We start from the raw sequence: 22506 nt of genomic DNA on the forward strand, positions 1-22506 counted from the left end.
TCCCAGTACTTGGGAAGCTGAGGCAGGAGGATTGCAAGTTTGCAGCCAGCCTCAACTACTCAGTGAGGCCATCTGCAACTTAGACTGTTTCAAAATAAAAGAGTAAAATTGGGCTTGGAGTGTAGCTTGGAGGTAGACTGCCCCTGGGTTCCATCCCCAGTACTAAACACACACACACACACACACACACACACACACACACACACACACACGACTAACATTGTTATCTTTATAATTCTTCTCAAGTGCTCGCACTTTGCCTGGAACCCAGAGTTCTGAGTTCATTTTTTTTTTTTATTAATCAGCTTAATTCCCCTAACACCTCTATGAAGTAGATGTTGTCAACCCATTAAATCCCAAATTTTCAATTTTGCAGACATGACCAATATTCCAATATCATGTTATTTCACCAATGATATATTAGGTTTTTATGGGTGCTCCACATCTGGGATGATGGGAAAAAATGGGCTAATATCTACATCGAAAGGCATGGTGGTGCACACTTGTAATCCCTGCACTTGGGAAGCGGAGACAGGAGGATTGCACAGGTTCAAAGCCAGCCTCAGCTACTGAGTGAGGCTATTAGCAACTTAGTGAGACCCTGTTTTCAAATAAAATATGAAACAGATCTGGGAGTATAGCCCAGAGGTAGAAAGCCTCTGGGTTCCACCCCCCAGTACCACAACACACACACACACAAAAAAAAAAAAAAAAGAAAGAAAGGGAGAAACTGAAGGTTAAAGAGATGAGATATCAGCCTTTTCCAGTGTTCAGTGCTAGCGAATTGCAAAGCAGTTCACAAAAACTGTCACTGTAACACCGAAGCCAGTGTTTTTGCTTGTCACCACCATGGACGGCACGCTTCCGGTGCTAATGCCAGTTACATTGATGGCACCAAAGCCTTGGGCAGAGCGTATTCCTGGCTGTGAACCTCGTCTTTCAACTGATAAGATAAACACAAGTTTTAGGAACAGGACGCCTTTACATGATCTCTGTCCACATAGCAAGGACTTGGAACAATTGCCTTGATAACTAATCACGCAGCTTCCACGATGGAAAGCGGCGCTCGTGCGCTCTTTCTACATCCGTCGGCTGCCGAGGATCGCTGCCTAGGTCTGTGCCATCTCTTCCTAAGGAGAGAGCATTGATGTTATTAAGGGTGGTAGACTCAGTTCGAGTCCTTGCAGTTTGGGTATCTTTGTTAAACAGTTGATTTCTGGTTTTTGGGGTTTTTTTTTTTTGTTTTTTTTTTTGGTCTGACTCGTATATTGCCATCAGCTTTGGCGTCTTCCATTTGCCTTATTTAGAATTCTGCATAGTCAATGGGATGCAAATAAATGGAAACATATGCACCTCCTGTGTGTGGGGATGTTGCTGTTGGCGGTGGTGCTGCCGGGCTGCCTTCACGACGTGAGGCTCTGGCTTCTGTTGAACTTCCTCGTCTCTGGCCGCCCGTCTGACTCCACTGTCATGTCAGCGATGGAGCCGGGTTCCAGTTCATGGGCTTGTCCCTCCGTGTCGAGCCTGGAGAGCCCCATAGGCTCCAGTTCCTTCGCTCTGGGGCCCTGATTCCATCTTCAGAAAACCTGACTTCTGTGCCACTGTTGATCATACACACCCGTGCAGAAACTAGTTCCAGAACTTGTACATTGGGATTTTTGAGTGAGAAGAATGAGAATAGTCTGTGCTGTTCGGAAGCCAGATCCAGTATGGCACAGGTGCAGACCTGTCAGCCGCACAGCTGGTTGAGTTAACTCTATTAGACAGTGTTGGGCAATTTTGTGGTCTGAAATAGAAACCAGTATGGTGGCGGGGCCGTCCATTTGCCAAATGGCGCCCCTGCTAGGCTGGTGGAGACCTGCCTTGTTTGTTGGTGCATCTGCTGGGTTTGGCTGCCAGCATGTGGGAAATTGGCAACACTGCAAAGTTTTATTGTCTTCTTAGGTGGTTTTTTTTTTTTTTTTTTTTTTTTTTTTTGTCCAGGAGAGAAATACTAAGATTTGCCATTTTTCAATGGACGATTTAGCATTTCTGACCCCTCGTGCAACTTCAGTGAGAAGAAAAGTAGTCTCAATATTAGCATACAATATTGGAAGAGGATTTTCTTGACCAAGAATGATTTTCTAGTTCTCTCTGCACCCGAGGTTCTCTGGAGCCACTGTTCCAAATTGTTCCCTCATGCTGGATTCTAACGCCTTCACGTAATGGATCTCAGTCCATTGGGTTCTTCTTTCTCTTCTTTTGAAATGCAGCAACAAGCAGCCAAAAACCTCTGTGGATGCAATACAATATCTCTTCCACATCAGAGACGAGAAGCAATTTCTGCCATACTTCAAGCCCACACCACCGTTCTCTGCACTCTACATTTTAAGCAGGTTCAGATCCTTTGAGGGCTGAGTCAGAGCATGCAAAACGTGACCTCTTCGATAAAGGCAAAAGCTAGAGAAAAAGACCTTGGTACATCAAGCAGCTTGTACCAAAGGGTGTTTTGATGAGCGAAGTGCGAATAAGGCATGGGATAGAGTTCCTTTCCAGGGTGCAAGGCCCTGTTTCCCAAACACACAAACACTTGCTCAGGGAGAAACATTAGCTGGCTCTGACAGTAGAGGATGAGCTAATGTAAAACCATCTACCAGCACATGTGGAGCCCTGACCTAAGCTTATCATTCCACAGAGGCGAAACATAAGCTAGTTGTGATTACTTCTTTGATCTGAAATACAATGAGCATGTGTAACTCATCGTAAGCAAATGTCTGTACATCTTTTCCACAAAATTCTTTGGGAATATTTGATTTCACATTCTAAAAATGTTCTGAAATTTTTATATTGTGTCTGCAGAAAGCAGAGAAGAATCTATAACTGAAATTGTTTTGGGAGGTGGCAGGGCCAGTGATTAAACCTGAGGGTATTATACCTCCAGGCTACACCTCAGCCACCCCCCCTCCCCTGTTTTTTGTTTTGAAACGGGATCTCGCTTAGCTGCTGAGAGTCTAGCTAAGTTGCTGAGGCTGGCCTCCAGCCTGCGATCCTGTCTCATACTGGGATTGTAGGAATGCGCCACCACACCCAGGGCATGAGTATATTTTGAATGGAACGTAGGACCCGTGTTGAATGTGTGCGCCTCTTGACCGGCTGAAGGAGCCCACAGAAGAGAGTTCTAAGAGGTAGCCCCAGAAATGTCTTCAGAGTTCTATAAGTTTATAACTGTCTTCTGAGGGCTTATATAATACCCCAACAATACTTCATTTGATACTGTGTTCACATCCTGTGAATACATTTTTAATCTTCTTGTAATGATGCGTTGTAAGCATACATCTGATACAGCCAGGGTGGTAGAGGCCGACAGCACACCACACTGGCTGAGCCTCACCCAGCTCTCGCCCTATCCCCTCCCCTCCCCGCCTTCCCATGCTTAGCACAGGGGTTGGCTTCCATAGGCTTGTGTGTACCTCGTGGTCCTTGGGGTTCTTCCCTCTTCCCTCCTCCCACCTCCCCGTTAGCCCCCTTCTTCATCCGTCTAAGGTTCCTTCCTCCTTTGTCTGGAGTCCCTCCTATGACCTCATTTCTCCCCCGCTTCTGCATATGAGGGAGAACCTCCCACTTTTTGCTTTTTGTGACTGACTAATCTTAGTATGATGTTCGCCAGTTCCATCCATTTCCCTGCAAATGACACAAATTTGCTCTTCTTTGTGGCTGAGTAGAATTCCATTGTGTATATATCTCATAGTTCTGTAACCCATTCGATGTGTCGATGGGCATCTCTGCTGGTTCCATAGTTTGGCAATTGCGAATCTTGCCTCTATAATCGTAGCTATACGTGCATTACTCTGGTAGTTTGGTTTTCATTTGATCTTTATTGGAATGATTTTATTAAATTAAAAAATAAAGGCTTGCTCTCTGGAAATAGCAATATCTGCCTCTCTTTCTTAAGGTAGAGGCTAGAGCAAGCAGGTTGAAGTTCTAAGGACACAATTCTGGCTCAGCATAAGGAAGCCCTTGCTAAATATTTGAGCTGTCAGTACAAGGTTACTTTCTAGGAAGGTAGAGATGTTAGGAAGACCTTGGGAGTCCCCAGGCAGATGGGCCACGCTCTGTCAGGAAGACTGGGGACGTCTCCAGGGTGTGGTGGTAGTAAATGTGGAGGCAGGTGGTTCTGCCACTAGACAGATAACCTTAAAACCTTTCAGTGTGGACACTCTTTGGGTCCATTAATGCTCTGCCTTAGGCTCTTCCCACTCACTTGTGCTGGACAGCCAGAGCCCTCACTGCCCTTTAGATGTGGACTCAGCCGCATCTGTCCCTTGGCCTGGTCACTGCACTTTTAGTTGTGCCCGTTTATTCTAGCGACAACTCACATTTATTTTTCAGTGACTATGTTACAGGCTTTGCAGGAAGAACTCTGTGTGCACTGCCCTTGAAATACTTAGAGTAGCCCTACGGGATGAGTATCTTTACTCTTACTGTTATACAAACTTTAAAATGTGAAGCTTGCCAGGCATGGCGGCACATTTCTGTAATTCCAGTTCTTGAAGGCTGGGACAGGAGGATCATAGGTTCAAGGCCAGCCTCAGCAACCTAGTGAGACTGTCAGCAACCTACCAAGAAAGTCCCTGTTTGAAAATAAAAGAACAACAAAAAATAAAATAAAAAGGGCTGAGCAACTAGCCTGGAGGTTAAATGCCCTTGGGTTCAACCCCAAATTCTACAATGGAATAAAATAAAATAAAATGAAGTTCAGAGAGGTGACGCGATTAGTCCACAGATCTGGACTAATAACAACAATACTGAGGTGCAGGTCAAGGGCTGTAAGTCCAAAGCCTGTGTCCTGAGCCACGTCTTCGTACTGTGCCCATCACCTTGAATAGTACAGTCATCACCACCAGCATCGACATCCTGGAATCATCACCAGCACCAGCCTCATCTCTCCTTACTGTTGTCGTTGCCGTCGTCGTCATCACCAACACCGTCCACCTTCCCCTCTCTTTCTTGTTCCTCTGACTTCCCCTCCTGCATCACCATCATCACTGCCAGCACACGCTGTGTCCACTGTGTGACAGGCATTGTCCTGAGCACTTTGCTTCTATCAGTTTGTTTAATTCTCACCTCGACACTTAGAGGTGGGCCCGTTTTACGAGGGAGAGGCTGAGACGGGGGCTGATGCCCTTCCCAGCCCCTCTCTTCGTCACAACACCTCCCTGTCTCCTGTCCTTTAGGGCTGCTTTGCAGTTTGGCTCAGGATGGGAACCATCATTTGGAGACGTTATGGAGCTTTCCAAAGGTGCTGGAGGCGTCCACCCAACCTTTATGTACGGAAGTGATCTTGTCGGGATCCTATAATATTGTCTAGACATTATGATTGCTTGCTTCTTCTTGTTATATTAAATGCCCATGTAGGTGGTAAGATATACCCTTTTGGAGCTATGTTTGTTTTTGTTTTTGTTTTTGAAACAGGGTCTCTTAAGCCAGAGAGGCTGGCTTTGAACCAGCGCGATCCTCCTGTCTCCGCCTCCCAAGTGCGGAGATGACAAGCGTGCCCACCGTGCCCGGCTGGAGCTATGTATTTTTAAATGCATTACCCCTTGGGTTGGGAATTTAGCTCAGTAGCAGAGCACTTGCCTAGCATGCATGAGGCTCTGGGTTCAATCCCCAGCGCCACAAAAAAGTAAACAAATAAAAATAAATAAATGCGCTACTCCGTTCCTCAGTTGAAGACCTTTGTTAACATTCGTGTGTTAACAGTAGTGAGAGACACCAGCATGGCTACGCACTTATGGAATACAGAGGCTGAGCTCAGTACTGTCTATGAATTTTCATTTTAACCTCACAACAAAGTTAGGACACAGGTTTTATTGTACTCGTTTCACAGATGAAGAAACCAAGGCCGGGCTAGTTAAGTAGGTTAACCAAGCTCTCAGAGCTGGGGTTGGCTGAGCCAGTGCATGGAATCCAGACCATCTGAGCTCCAGAGCCAGTGGACTCCGTTGCTCTGTCTCTCTCCCTACCTTAAGCATGTTACGGCCGTCCTCGAATCCCCACAGCTGACGTCCACTATCCCCTTGGCCTCCCTCTTCTGTTAAATTGCTACTAGCTCCTGACATAGAAAGAGGCACGTAGTAGGATACATTATTTTCAGCAACTCCTGGGGGTCATGGGATGTAGACGTTCCCAAATGGGACGCCATGGTTAGAGTCTTCCTAAAGCGCACATCTGTACAGCAGTGTGAGCTGCCACGGAGCATGCAGAGGCCTCTTCTCCATGGAAGTGGACAAGGGGAAGGCTCATGTATCTGCCAGAGAGACTGCAGAAATGACTCATGGGAACAAGCTTGAGTCCAGGTAACCCCGAGATGTCTCATAACGCTCCTCTTCCAACTTCAGACTATTTATTATATCCTTGCAACTATCTCAGTATCTATTCAGCTCTTTACTTGCGTTCTCTATTATTTCTAAGTGATTTTTATTCTGACAACACATGTATAACATTTCCAGTTTTAACCACTTAAAACCGTATAATTCTGTGTCATTAAGTACATTCAGTCTCACACAACCATCCCACTATTTCCAGACACTTTCATTTCCCTAAATAATATCCCCCCAAATTAAAAACAGCTATTCAAATGACAACTTAAGACACGAATGTTCACAGAAATATTACTTACAATAACCCCACGTGTAAGCAACCCAAACTGCCATCAGCAGTGCAATGAGTCAACTCAGTATAGTATGTCTATATGATGGAATACTATTCAGGCATAAAGGAAGGAAATACTTACACTTGCTCCAACAGGAGAAGAATCTTGTAAACATTATGTTAGGCGAAAGAAGTCAGGTACTAAAGGCCACCTATCATAGTATTCCTTTAATGTGAAATATGTCTAACACTTTTTGTCATATCCATATGCTCTTTAGATATTTTTCACATAGTCCCTTTTATATACATTATGTTTTAGGGACATAAAATTCTCCTATAGCGTATTTATAAGCAGTCATGTCTATGAAATAGTGGGGATTTTTTGTTTGTTTTGGTACTGAGGATTGAATCCATGGACAGTCTACCTGTGAGCTACATACCCAGTCTATTCATTTACTTTTTTTTTTTTTTAAATAGGGTCTTGCTAAGTTGCTCAGGCTGGCCTTGAACCTGTGATCCTCCTGTCTCAGCCTCCTGAGTACTGGGATCACAGGTGTGCACCACTGGGTTCAGCTGAAAAGTGGGTTTGATATGGCAGTGCCATTCTCCAAATACACAAGAAAACAGTCCAACTTAATTTAAAAAATCCAGCCCACCAGTGTGAGCTCATCTGCATATCACCTGAACTACACTGAAGGCATTTAAAAAAAAAAGCTTTCTGCTTTCTCTTGGTGACCAGTTCCTTCTCAAAGGGGGTCCACACGGCTTCTTTCTGTATTCTCGCACTGCCCAGTATGGCAGCCACTAGCCATGAGTGGCAATTTAATTTGAACTCAATTCAGTTTGAATCCACTTGAAATTCACTTTGTGGTCACACCGCCCACATTTCTTGCTAAGGAGCTGCAGGTCACTTGCAGCCACCGTGCCAGACATCATGGACATACCACAGTGCCATCCGCAGAAAGCCCCACTGGGCCAGAGCTCTCCGGTGAGCCAGTGATGTCCCCATCTCCCCATCCTGTGTTCCGGTCAGTGTGCCCACCCTGGCACCCTGGCCTCCCACCCCTGGTCCGAGCTGACCATTCATCCTCCGGCCAGCTCTGGGGCTGACCTACTTTCCCGGTGTCACCAGGGAGGGCACGGTGCCAGCCAGCAGCATGGTACACCTCTCAGCTCTCCCCTTCCTGAGCGCTGCTGGCCCGCCCGGGCCTCTCTCCAGCATGTTGCTCCCCTCTCCCTCTGGCGGGTGGACCTCCTCCCTCAGAGTCCGGCCAGCTCTGAGAAGGCTCTGCTCCACTCCAGACTTGGTTCCGCTTTGTGATGGAGGGGGAGGATCCCGCCCGCCCCCATCCCCCCCCTGCTGTCTTTACTCTCTTCTTTTCCTTCCTTCTTCCCAGGCTTCTCTTCTCTCTTTTTTTTCTTCTCAACTCCTTTTTCTCTTTCTCCTCCTCTTCCTCTTTCTCCTTTCCCTCACAATTTTTTTTTTCATAGTTGAAAAATCAACCCTCTGTTTTGAAAACGGAGGAATAAGAGCTATGGTAAATAAACAAACAAACAAACAAACTATATTCTTTTTATAAATTATGTTTTCGTAGCCGGGTGCTGTGACACACTTGTAAGCATTTGGGAGGCTGAGACAGGAGGATCCCAGGCTCGCCGACAGCCTCAGCTACTTAGTGAGGCCCTTTGCAACTCAGTGAGACCCTGTTTCAAAATAAAGAATAAAAAATAGGGCTGGGGTTGTAGCTTGAAGGTAGAACGCCCCTGGCTTCCATCCCTAGTACCGCACATAAAATAATTCTGTTGTGTTCTCTCTTATCAGTGGGAGGTATGTCCCAAAACTCCTGTGGGAACTTGACACTGTACTTAGTACCAAAGCATATATATGGTATAGTATTTCCTATACATACATAGGTATCTGTGATAGGATTTAATGTGTAAATTGGGCATAATAAGAAATTAATGCCTATTAATAAAGTAGAATAATTAGGACAATATGTGATAGTAAAGCTTATATGAATGTGGTCTCATTCTCTCACAATATCTACTGGACTATATTTACCCTTTTTTCTTATAATGTGAGATTATAAAGAGCTTACTTGAGGTAAAGCAAGATGTGGGTGTTGAGATGTAACGTGTTATTATTAATGACACTTCAGAAGAGGCAGCATCTGCTCTGGAGGGTCCTGGATTATGGAGCCATAACCATGTGGATCAGGTGGCATATACTCTGTGGATACGCTGGACAAATGGGTGATTTATGTCCTGCGTGGGACAGCATACGATTTCACCATGCTATGTGGTACAATTTAAAACTTAGGGAATCCAAGCTAGGCATGATGGTACATGCCTGCAATCCCAGTACTTGGGAGTTTGGGACAGGAGGATCACAGGTTCAAAGTCAGCAAGCTATAATTTAGGAAGACTGTTTTAAAGAATAATAATAATAAAAAAAACCTTACAGAGTCTTTCTGGAATTTTCTGTTTAATATTTACAGACTGTAGTTGACCATTGGTAACTGAAACCATGATAATAAAAACCACGGTTAAGGAGAAAATACTGTACATAAAAAACAAAACAAAACCCTCCTTGATCCAGCAGTATTTCTTCTGCTCAGTAGGTGATAAATGTATCATTTTCTTTCCCACGAAGAGGTTGAGTTTTGCAATTATAGGCAGAGGTATGAATAGTGGGCAGTGGTTGGACTTCAGAGCTCAGGCTCTGGGGGAGAGGGACACCTTTCCACATCAGAAATCCATGGCAGGGTGTAAAACGTTATTAGCACCGAATGGACACAGGGCTGTCACATTTCATTACAAGGCCCGGCAGCAGTTAGATGGCTGTTTAGGCCAGGGCATATTTAACTCTATCCTGATGGTTCCGAGGTGTCATCCAGCACACCGGGACACTCTCCATGCTGCCGAGGACTCCAGCTCTGGCCAGATGAAAATCTGCTCCTGTTCATGCAGCAAATGGGCACTGACCGCCTGCCATATGCCGGACGCTGTGTGGAGCGGGGACAGTGACAACTCAGATGCGTTCCCCTTGCCCCAGAGTTTACCCTCTGGCAAAGGAGCCGATGATGAGTGTGTGCTTAAAAACCGTGATAACAAGGTGGAGAAGGAGGCACAGAGGCAGCAGTGGGAGTGCCCAGGGGAGATCCGAGCTGGAGACTTACAGGCCCTTCGGGGAAGACGAACCGTGCTCAGGTGTGGGCAATCTGAACACGCAACTGTTTAGGGGAGAAAGAGCGTTGTACTTAATCGAGACTTCTGTGACTTCATTTTAGTTAAGTGTCTGTTGCAGAAATTAATTCTTTCCTGTTTTTATTCTTTCTTTGATGCCTTGTCATTATATATCACAGGGGGGTTCAAAGTAATTTAAACCTGCATGCACACAGTACTGGTGTGTTAGAGGGGTCTTTTTAAGAAATTCACCCCAAGTGGTTGGGACTAACTGAAGTCATGAAGACACATTCTCAGAGAGGAGCAGGCCACACACAACAGAAAGATCGGGCTAAGCCGGGCGTGGTGGCGCGCACTTGTCATCCCAGCATTCTGGAGGCTGAGACAGGAGGATTGTGGTGCGCGGCCAGTCCCAGCTTCTTAGTGAGGCCCGCCACAACTCAGTGAGACCCTGTTTCAAAATGAAGAATAAAATAGGGCTGGTGGTGTAGCTCAGAGGTAGAATGCCCCTGGGTTCCATTCCCAGTACCACAAAAAAAAAAAAAAAGAAAGAAAAGAAGAAAGAAAAGAAAAAGAAAGATCGGGCTGAGAGCTGGAAGAGGAAAGGGCTAGTGTGAAGGGCTGGGTAGGACTTTGTGGGAGAGCTGTTAAGTGATCTTGAAGGGTGGCCAGGGAGCATGATGGGAGGGGTGGAAAGGAGCTACCGCTGCAGAAAGCCATGTGGACGGAGTCATGGTCACCCCCTGATTTGGTGCAGAGTGGGAGATACTGGTCCAGAGCTGAGCATGGGTACTGGCTGTTGGAGTCAAGTCAATATTTTCAGACATGCTGCACCCAACCTCGTGGTGCTAGAGAAATAGAAGCGGAGACCCGGTCTTTGCTCCTGGTGGAGCCAAATGTGTGATCCTTAAAGAACAGTAGGTGTCAGTGTGATGCTCAGGGGCATCCCAGGAGGTGGGGATTGAAAAGGACCAAGAGACAGAAACATTTTCAGGAAAGAATGCCTGGAACTTGAAGTCAGCATCACTTCCACCCCCACCCCCCCATAAAAAGAAAAGAAGCATTGGGTTTAAATTGACAGTGGTGGAGCAGAAAGGCGTGTTGGTAGGAGAGACAGTATGTGCTAAGAGATGGGACCAAGTTGTTGTACCTTCAGCTGCAGGGAGGAGATTGGGTGAGAGAATCAAATATTGCAGAACTTGAAGGAAACAAAGGATTATGTGCAACTAACTGTTCTGCATTTCCCCAGAAAGTGGCTGCGGGGCAGGGAGGGGAAACAGGGACTGCCGCAGCTAATTCAAAGGATTTGGAGTGCAGGAAGTTTGGGTTCAGATAGTAATTGGCCACTTAAGTCAGGTAGAATAAATGTTGTTTACACATGATAAAAAAAATCAGAAACCTATAAATGGCATATCGAAGGTAGGTGGAGAATCCTCTCTTGTGTAACGGCTGCCCAGAGGTGGTACAAGGCAGGTGTGTTGCTCCATGTTTTAAGGGACCCAGGCTCCTTCTAACTGTGACAGCCCCCTCAGTCATTGAGTTCCCCTTCATGGCCCAGCGTGGCTACCAGTGCTCCAGCCATCATGAATGCATTGCAACCAGAAGGGGGAAAGAAACAAGGATTAGCTCACCTCATCCTTATACATACTTTCCTGTAAACCATACTACACATGATACTTTGTGTGTACCGTATGAGAACGCAGTCATGTGGCCACGCCTACCTCCTAGGGAAGCGGGGGATTGCAGCCTTTATTATTGGATGAATGTTCTGTACCCAGCTACAAATTGAGATTTGTTACTAAGAGGAAGAGAGAAGTTATTCCAGAAGTTTCTAGCTCCCTGTGTGGCCTTTGACAGCATTATAAAACTACCTTCTGAGCCTTTGTTTTCTCTCTCTGTAAGATGGAAAATCCACATTTTGCTCTTAGAGTGAGAAGTCAGGAGCCTTGAAAAGTATCTGGTGCACAAGTAGTGTGTATCAGAGACCAAATACGTTCTGTTCCCTTTAAGTGTTTATTGTCACTTATACATCCAGGGATTTGGGACAAAATCCTAAGTCTCCTGATTTGAAGACCAGGATTCTTCCTCAAGTGTATTCACTGCTTTCGGTTCTGTTCACTTAACTCATTTATAGAGACAGAATTTTTCCAAAAAACGTAAAGAGATACAGTGCATGGGAGATTCACAAGGAGGTGGACTCTGGGGCCCCAGTGACATAGAAGCCCCAACCTTGACTCTCTGCCTTTGAGTAGGCTCACGAGGTTCCTGGTGATCCACAGAGCACAGGTAGATACTCAGCAGAGAAGTGGGGCTCATTGTCAGACAAACAACAAACACGAATAGCGTGGAGCGTCTTCTCTGGGCCGGATACTGGTGCAGGTTCCTGAGGGAGCAATAGGGACAAAGTCTCCTCTTTCACAGCACCTGTGTTCCAATATGGGGATAGCCATAAAATAGTGACTAAATCACAGCTTGAGACCAGGCGTGGAGGTGCACGCTTGGAAGCCCAGCATTCGGGAGGCTGAGACAGGAGGATTGTGGTTTGCAGCCAGCCTCAGCTACTTAGTCAGGTCCTCTGCAACTCAAACCCTGTTTCAAAATAAAGGATAAAAAATAGAGATGGGGATGTAGCTTAGAAGTAGAATGCCCCTGGGTTCAATCCCCAGTTCCACACAAAAAAATAAATAAAATAAAATAAATAAAATAAAAGTAAAAATAAAATAAAATAAAAGTAAAAATTAAATCACAACTTGAAACTCTTAATGGATCCATATCATGTTCTTCTCCCCTCCCTCCCTCCCTCCCTTCCTCCCTCCCTCCCTCCCTCCATATGTATATGGGGGAGAAAGCAACATCTGTACACATCTTCCTTTTCGAGATCATGAATCTCGTGGTACGTAGGCACAGATGATGGAGTGAGCTACCAACCCTTTGTCCTGTTACCTGTTCTTTTCTGCTCTCCTGGGTTAGCAGCTCTGCCCACAAGATGCTTCCATAGGCTTTTATGCCAGTTCCAAGTTCCAAATGGTTGGACAAGACATATAGCCAGCAGAGGTTAATGGTGGTACATTTGATGCTATTTTAACCACGTGATAAACACTTCCCAGATTCCCTATTCCAAGTTCCTGAGAGAACGCCACATATAAATAACAAGAGAAGAATGGGATATAAATAAAGAATGGCTTTGTTAATGGCCACAGAGGCTTCCAATCCCTCCAAGCCGACTCTAAAACTCAATGGTGGTCTTACAGAATTGCCTCTTTGCCGTCGATTCAGTGGAAATAAATGTTGCATGTGCAAGACCCTTGAGATCCGTGTCTGCTCATTCATCTGCTCATTTATTCAACAAATATATTTCAGCTCTGACTGCAAGCCACACACTCTTCTCGCTGTCTCGGGGTCGCAGTGATCAAAGCAGACAAAGATCTGCCTTTATGGAATTCCCATCTCCTGCTTTAATTTTTCAAAATTCAGCATCTCTCAGCCAAGACGAAACCATTATTGCTTTTAATTGGCCGCAATAGAACCTGTGTTGGAGGAGTAAACAATAGTTCCCCTCTCTCTTTCTCTTTTAACTAGTTTTCTCTTTATGCTGTGGTTCTGAGCCATTAGGATGATTGCAGCCCAGACCACGCAGTTCTGTGTGTCGGAGTTACCAAATTTCAATCCTGACATTTACATCTCGGGTCTGCCCTTGCATGTCTGGTAATTGTTCAGAGGGAGCAGGAAGCCACCAATGAGTATATAAAATGGAACCCGGAGGCCAAGAGAGAAGTCTATACAGCAGGAGATTGCATAAAGCGCAGGGGCAGGCGCCAGGGTGAAGAAGACAGAGGAGAGACACGTGAGGGGGTTGAAGGCTAGTGAACACAGAATGGGGCTGCTCTCAAGAGGAACATAATTCTGTCCTGCCCACGAGGAGTATGTGCCGGGGCTGGAAACACTGAGCCCACAAGGGAATCATGAGTGCAGATGAGAGGGTGCTAAGACAGAGGCAAGTGTTGAAGGGATTTGAAACCACCAAGAGGAAGCTGGGCGGGAGGAAAAGTCTAAAAATGAGGGCGCCTGGAGAATCGAGACGAGGTTAAGGAGAATAGTGTTTGTTTTCAAAATCGTGTAAATTGAGTGGCACATGAAACAAAGAACAACCCGTTGGAACCCAACATCACTGGGGGAGATGAAATCTAACCTCTCTGGGGGACGGGTCCCTTCAAGGGACAGTGTGATTCAGGAGATGGCCGTGGGAACTTGGGAGATAGCAAAACAAATGGAAATTAACCCAAAATTGAGGGACGCTAAGCGAGTTAGGGTGGCATTTATGAAACAGTAAGAGAATTAGCGTCTGAAGGGAAAGAGTGAATAATAAATATGTCTAGAGAACGTTTGGAATAATCCAATTTTGGAACTTTAAGGAGACTTACCACTGTACGGCAGAAGAGTGAGACATTTGGAGTCACAGTGAAAGGAACTCACGCAGCCTGACTGATACCACCGCGACAAAATAACCAGAGACTGAAAACGGTCATAGAGCCTCATCTTAAGCAGCAGGCGGCGCCCACGACAGAATCCTGTGCGTGCACCAAAGACTGGACCACGGCGGCACAGGGACTCCCACAAACGCCGGGACCAAGGAAACCAGATGAATGGATTGCAGAACTCTGGGAAATACACACAATGGAATTCTACTCGGCCATAAAGAAGAACAAAATCATATCATTTGCAAGAAGATGGAAAGTCCTGGAGAACATTATGTTAAGTGAGATCAGCCAAGCACAGAAGGAGAAGGTACATATGTTCCCTCTAATATGCCCAAACTAGGAAACACAGAGGATACCAGTGGGACTCCAGATAATGGAGGGGAAATACCAGCAAAGTTTGAATGGAAAGATAGGAGAGGAGGAAGGCTTATCTTGATTAATGAGGGTCTACATCTGAATATGTGTAAAATTATGAATATGGCATGGTTACCCTGGACAATCTTTGGTGGGAGGGGGGAAGGGAAAACAGGGGCGAGGGGGGGAGAGGGCACCAAGTATAGTTTAAATGTATACCACTTATGTTCAATAAAGAAAAAAGAAAGAAAGGAACTCACGCAGCTCTTACATGGCTGGCTTGCGACAGGAGGACGCTAAACACCAAGAAGCCGGCTTGGCGAAGGTCGAGTCGCGTTTGTGGTAGACTGCTAGCGGGATCTCGGGGTGGGGAGAGGGGGAGCAATACATGGAGATTCACATCAGCGTTAACTCCAGCGTATGTGACAGCTAGGTACGGTGCGAGGCATTCCGTGTGCTTGCGCTACGGAGTTATGTTTGGTTCAATCACACAAATATATCCTGGCGCGTTCATAGGGTTTAACCTAACCCATTTCTACAGAGAAGGACATGGAAGGTCAGAGAATACCAAGTACGCCGCCCCAGGTGGCCGAGCTGGAGAGTGGCAGGGTCTGTTCTCTCTCAACACCCTGAAACCTCAACAGCACAGAAGTAGCAATTCAGTCTTCTGTTACTTCATTTGTGTTCACACCGGTAAACAAGGCACAGTGATTACTAGAAATATAATATTCAACAAGGCAGATGCTGTTCTTGCCTTCGTGATGCACAAGTCTCCTGGTTAAAAAGCAAGACAGACAACAGTATCATCATCATCAACAACGACAATGATGACAACGACGAGAGTCTAGAACAGCTGTCCAGTGAATGTATAAGATGAACCACACGTAACTTAAATTTTCTGGTAGCTCATAGAAGAATAAAGAGAAGCAGACGAGACGACATTTTTTGTGTGTGGTGGTGGTAGGGATTGAGCTCAGGGATGCTCTACCTCCAAGCTACGTCCCCAGCCCTTTTTAGTTTTGTTTTTTGGTTGTTGTTGTTGTTGTTGTTGTTGTTGTTGTTATTGTTTTGAAAACAAGAGCTTGCTAAGCTTCTGAGAGTCTTACTAAATTGCTGAAGCTGGCCTTGAACCTGTAGTCTTCCTGTCTGAGCCTCCCAAATACTGGGATTACAGGTGTGTGCCACCATGCCTGGAAAATTACTTTTAATAATGTATTTCACATAACTAAAATGTCTAAACTATTTAAACATGAAAAAAACACTGTATTACTCATGAGATCTTTTTCACTATTCTTTTTTTTTTCTGGTACTGGGGGTGGAACCCAGGGGCATTCTACCTCCAAGCTACACTCCCAGCCCTATTTTTTATTCTTTATTTTTGAAACAGGGTCTCAGCGAGTTGCAAAGGGCCTCGCTAAGTAGCTGAGGCTGGCCGCGAACCATGATCCTCCTCTCTTAGCCTCCCAGATTCTGAGATTACAAGTATGATCCACCATGCACGGCCTGCACTATTCTTTTAACAGAAAGTCTTCAAAGTCCAGCAAGTACTTTTTTTTTTCTGGTGGTACTGAGCATAAAACTCAGGGGCTTCCTACCTCCGGGCTATACTCCCGGCCCTATTTTACACTTTATTTAGAATCAGGGTCTCACTAAGATCCTGAGAGCCTCACTAAGTAGCTGTAGCTGGCTTTGAACCTGTGTGATTCTCCTGTCTCAGCTTCCCAAGTGCTAGGATTACAAGTGTGAGCCACCATGCCCAGTATCCAGCAAGTCTTTTATACCTGTGGCACTTCTTAATTCAGACTGACCACATTTCAAGAGCTCAATAGATTGTGATGGGTGTTACCATATTAGATAGTACAGGAGGTCTAGAAAGAATTTAGTGATTCTGGCCCAATTTTGTATCAGGCATTATAGAGAAAATATGGTCTATCTGTTTTCTATTTTTATTCCTGATCACCATGTGTCAACGATTCACAGAAAAAACAGCAGTAGAAAAGTGTTTGTTTCACCTGGACTTTAGCTTCATATACCAGACTCAGTCGATATTAAAAAGAATTTGTGTGTATACCTGTCATGCCTATTTACATATTTTTGGGGTTAGAGTTGTATATGGCTCTTTACCATGAATGATAATAATATCATGGAACTGAACCTTTCCAAATCATTAGAACCCCTGAATATATATATTTTTATTTGTAGAACTGAGGATTAAATCCAGGGTCCTTGTACCTCTGAGCTACGCCTCCTACCCTTTTTATTTTTTGTTTTGGAACAGGTCCTCGCTAGGTTGCTAAGAGTTCTGTTGTGTTGCTGAGACTTTCCTCAAACCTGCGACCCTCCTGTCTTAGCCCCTCAAGGTCTGGGGTTATAGGCACGCGTCACCACACCTAGCTTCCCCTGGGATATTTTGCCTGTGTGCTTCCATGTATTTGCAGCACCCAACGGAAATATTGAAAATGTATTTTGAAGCTTAGAAGCCACCAGAATTTCTGGTGTTTTATCTGATCACTAACAGTTTGTAATCAATTTTCGAGAGATAAACAAAACACTGACATGATTTTGTTGTTTAATACCACTGCCCAGCAGGTGTTAATGGGGACCACGAAATGTGGTACATAACGCTATTTCCCATGGTAAAACATTTTGTTCTGGAGCGAGTTTAAGTGGGAAGAAAGCCGGAGGAAATATGGATTGTCCTTCCTAGAAATTGGATGGGGGAATTGAAGGTAATAGGTCCTCACTCCCTGCCAACTTCATAATGAAATTACTGTTCAGCAGAAATTTCTGTTGGAATTTTTTTTTCCTCCCAAGAGTCTGAAGACTCTAAATAGATAAAAAGGGACAATATTAACATTGAGTGTATGGGATCATTGGTCCAAAACATTGAATCTTAAAGGAACACAGAGCCATCCGGAGCATAAGGGTTTCCATATAATTGTTTCCTTGTGATCTGAAGGAGGTTGATTGAATCCATATAATCACCCTGCTAGTTCCATCTGATGCCACTGGAAAATGGAAGAATTGTGAATGAGTGTGGGAAACAGAGGCGGGGAATAGGAGGAGGAGCATAAGTAAATCCAGTGGGCACATCCAAAGAGAGATATACTCAGCCCGCAGTGGCTTCTTGACTGAGTCAGCAGCTGTGGCATCTAGTTCATGCCCCTAGCTTGTGAACTGCTCTTCCCGGGGCCCAGTGTCTATGTTCAAACTAAAATATTTGCTTCCCAGTCTTATGGCATTAGTCAGCTTTCTGCCACTCTAACAAGTATCCAAGATGGTCAACTTGTGAAGACCAAAGGTTTATTTTGGTTCACAGTTTGGGAAGCTTCCGCCTGTAGCTGGGAGGACTCGTTGCTTCCAGGCCTCTGGCTGGGCAGTACTTCATGGTTAGGGGACCATGGGGGAGCAGAACCATTTACCTCATTGTTAGGAAGAAGAGGGCAGGGCTTTTTCTGTCCTCTTCAGGGGATGGCCTACAGGCTGCCTGCAAAGTCCCACCTCTTAAGGGCTCTGTCATCTCCCAATAACACCACCCTGGGGATTAAGCCTTCAACACATGGGACTTTGGGGGACATGTAAGATCCAAATGAGATCAAACAGATGACATCCTGGGTAATTCTAAGCTTCTTCATAAAGCACTAAGACTTTTCCATTTTTAGCCACACTGGGGGCATTAGTGAGAGTCAACTTGAGCTCTCCTCTCCTCAGAGTATTGAATAACTGAAACTCGGCATAAGAACTCATCAGATTCAATAAGAAATATGTCAGTGAATTGGCCATCTTAACTGTAAGTTTGGTGCAGGAAGCATGGCGTGTGGCAGGGAGACCACTTCTCTTCTTCATTTAGCTCAGGTAAAGGTCAGTAATGGTCTTTGCCATTTTTACACTGACACTCTATGCACTGTGGGTCCCACTGACATTGCTCGGCTCCAGCAGTGGCTTCCCAGGACTGCTTCCCTGTCTTGGGCACTGCAAAGTCTCATCTGTTTTTCTGCCTCTGCCTTGCAAACTTTCCCTTCCAGCCTCCACCCCCAATAAACATAGGGTGGAAGTACAAACCCCTTAGTGGGGTGGATGGGGCATTCACTGACCTGACACCTGCTCCTGTCCCAGGCTTCATGCCCTAAGCTTGTCCCCATCTGTCCCACGCGTATCCTGACTGTTATGAATGGATTTGAACCCACGGAGCTCATCATGAAGTTCCCAGGTTCTCTGCCTCTGACTTTGCCGTCTCCTCTAGGGCAGCGTGTCTTTTCTCTTTACTCTAGACAACCATCTGCCCAACCCTCACTTTCTCTTTCTGACATAACCCAGACATTTCCACTTTGTCTCCCGATTCTCGGAATCACAATAGAATTGGCCACTCCTTGCTTAATCCTCAACAACCTGCTAAATATTTTCACTTTCACACCAGTTATTATTATTTTCTTTGGTGGTATTGGGGATCAAGCCCAGGGAAGTCTACCTCCAAGCTACACCCCCACCCAGATTTTTATTTTTGTTTTGAAACCAAAAAGGTCTCACTAGGTTGGTCAAGAGTCTTTCTATATTGTTGAGATTTCTTGGTCTCTCAAGCACTGGGTTCATACCATGCCTGGCTTCCCCTGTTATTTGATTTTGAATAAATTTATGTCTCTATCCCCAACCTTAAAAATTGAATGATTATCTTTGCATTATTTTTTGAGCAAACTTCTCGGCACAGGGCATAGCTCATAATAGGTTCTTAAACATGTCTGTTAGATGGAAGAGTGAAAGAACATATTCATGGGTTAGATGAATGGGAAGGTGGGTGTATTGACAGGTAGACAGCTGGATGGATAGATATTTGGGTGGATGTATCGATTGGTGGATGGGTGGATGAATGGATGGATAGATGATAGATAGACAGACAAATGTATTGATGTATGGATGACATTTCTAATGTTGATGTTTCAATATATTTGATATATTCTGCCATCAATCCTTAACTAAGCCCCTCTTCTATGCCAGATAATGTGATGGCACCAAAAATAACCAGGAGGCACAAAACTAAGATGTCAGCTCAGAAAATAAAACCAGACAAATTTAGGTCCCAATTAGTTACTTTGAAAGCTGCTGATGCTGAGGAATCGGGCCGAGGTTTCGGTTTTCCTCTAAACCCCCAGTCTTGGCAGTTATCTTCCCTCGAGCATGCAACAAGGAGTGTTGGGGCTTGGGAGGAAGAACGCTCCTCAGAGGGGCCTGTCTGGACCAGGGCCAGTCACCTCATCACATGCCAGCCAAGAAGCATCAATGGAAAGAAGAAATGGGGGGGCTTCGATTATCTTGATAATGAATGGCACTGACGCCATCCACAGAAATGTTGGTGCGCTCTTCAAATGCAGGGAATATTTTATTTTAATTTCTGCTTTTATTGAAATAAAATCCAAGCACATGAGTCCTACCTGAGAGCCTTTCATGGTGCCATGAACTCTAAATGCTTCCGCGAGCCACCCAAGGTCCCGAAAGACCTGTTGCTAAGGACCGTCCCAGGCTTGTCCTCCTGCTCAAAACACAAGCTAGCAGTGTCACCAAACTATCTTCTCCTCTAGCACAAGTGCTCCTACTTCTTCCTTTGCCTCCTCTTCTTCTGGAATGAACTCAGAGGCATTTCACCTCTGAGCTACATGCCCCAGCCCTTTTTAATTTAATTTTTTTTTTTTATTTTGAAACAAGGTCTTGCTAAATTGCTGAGGCTGGCCTGGAACCTGCAACCTTCCCGTCTCAGCCTCCCACTTCTTCTTTGCTCAACATTGCTGTGATCCTCGGATGCTTTTTCCTACCCTTTTACCCTGCATGTGTTACCTGAATTAGCCAGGTCAAGGTCCCTGATCTCTGTTTCCCCAGCTTCTTGCTCCCACTCTTTACCAGGGCACAGGTGACATTTTAGGTGTCTTATCATTTATGTGGCTCTGTCCTTGAACTAGAAAAATGTGGGGAAGGGAGCAGAAAAGCACCATGATTTTTCTGTTGTTGTTGTCTTATGTCTGTATCTACAAGACTTACCATAAGGCCCAACCCATACATATAGATAGTCGATAGTTATCTGGGGGTGGAGGTGCACATCTCTAATCCCAGTACTTGGGAGGCAGAGACAGGAGGACTGCAGGTTCAAGGCCAGCCTTAGCAACTTAGCAAAACCCTCAGAAACTCTGCAAAACCCTCTTTCAAAATAAAAAAAAAATAAATACTATATAAAAAGGGCTGATGATAGATAGTTCGGAGGTAGAGTGCCTCTGAGTTCAATCCCCAGCATATTAAAAAATAGCAAATAGTTTTTGTTGTATCAAGAAAACATCTTTCTAGAAAATAATCAGAGCTATCCCAGGTGAATCAAATAGTGATTAATCTACTCCTTAGCAAATAGCAATTCTTTATGTATCTGTGGCGTAAAGCATTTTATTACAAAGAATGTGGAGAATTCAAAATATACAGAAGAAAATGGAATGTGCCTGTAATCTTCCCATGCAGAGACAGCCTCGTTTCTTAGTCTAACATCACGCCATGAGCATTTTCTCTGTGCTGTGACCTAGGTAGCACATCGAGGAGGTGCACAGCACTCTTCTTTCTCTTTCTCTTTCTCCTGATTTCTTCACCTTGTCCTTGGAGGTCGGGTTGTCTCCCAGAGACCCTGGTCGGCCCTTTCTGCCCCATGGAAGTGTGACTGATCTGTTGGGCCAACGTTCCTTTTTAGGACCTTTCTTTTTGGAATCCTTTGCAGATTGAAGTTCTCCCTCATCTTTTCATTTCTTCAGTTGCTTTTGGTGTGAAGGGAATATAAAGCAAGACACTGCTATGGTTCTGAATTTCCCTGTCTATCTGGGACAGTCTTGGAATGATTCAGTGCACCAGGCTATTTTTATTGAGTGTCTGCTAAGTGGCCACCACATGTCTTCTTGGACGTCTTTCACATCACAGTTTTTTTTTCTTTCAAGCTACAAGGAGATATTGACCTCGGGGCAACCTTCTTACGCGAATTCTGGGAGCCGAGCCCTGCCTGGTCTCCCCATCGTGGTCCAGCCCGACTATGGGGAAGGGGGCTTTGAGGAGTAGTGAGGGAAGCAGTGCTGGGAGGCAGAGAGATGTCCACTGTGATGGACTCTCTGGGCCCAAAGTTGGTGGCCTGGAGGCTATGTAAGGTAGATACCAGGAGTCATCCTCGGTGCCTCTGCCTCAGCCACACGTCGAACCCCGCACAGAGTCTCGCTAAATAATTGCGCTTGGTCTAACTTGCTCTCTGCACCTGTTCATCTTTCACCTTCTCTTCTCTTCTTTGACCATCACCACCGTCAAAGCCACCAGTGACCTTCACCTTGAGTATAAGAACAGCAGAGCCCTTGCATCCACTCCGCCCTTCCCTAGTGCCTTGTCAACATGGCCTTCCAGCAATGCCTAAAACAAAGGACTGATGACGTCACCCTCCATGTCTTCCCATTGCTGTAAGGCAACCACAGTGCGCAGCGTTCCCTCTTCATCTTCCCAGCCTCCCCTGATGCTATGTTTTCCTGTCTCTCTCTGCCTAAGCTGGTCTGTGTTCAGTCCCAGGTTCACCACCACGGGACCTTTGCACCTGCTGACTTCGTCCGCAAATCAACCCATCCCTCCTCACTTGCCCTCACCCAGCACACGCTTCTTCCTATGGTAGTCCTTCTCAGGGGTCCGTGATTCACGTCATGCCTGCCCTTTCCCATAGATTATGAACTTCCCGAGGGAAGAGACCGCATGTCTATTTTCATAGTATTCCCGGCACAACGGGCTGAGCCCTGTTGTATATATAACACAAGCTTAATAAAGGGTAGTTGAGAGAATAATGAACGGATGGGATCTCGTTGCTTTG

At 45.3% G+C, this 22506-nt stretch overlaps 1 protein-coding gene across 1 annotated transcript in view; it reads left to right on the forward strand.

Annotated features, from left to right (window-relative positions):
- GRIN2A (glutamate ionotropic receptor NMDA type subunit 2A) overlaps positions 1-22506 on the forward strand; it is a gene marked incomplete at both ends in the record, with an annotated part of 411861 nt that overhangs the window by 266397 nt on the left and 122958 nt on the right. The window lies entirely within an intron of this gene.

This window comes from Muscardinus avellanarius, assembly GCF_963383645.1.
Source record: "Muscardinus avellanarius genome assembly, chromosome: 10".
In the NCBI taxonomy this organism is placed as follows: domain Eukaryota; kingdom Metazoa; phylum Chordata; class Mammalia; order Rodentia; family Gliridae; genus Muscardinus; species Muscardinus avellanarius.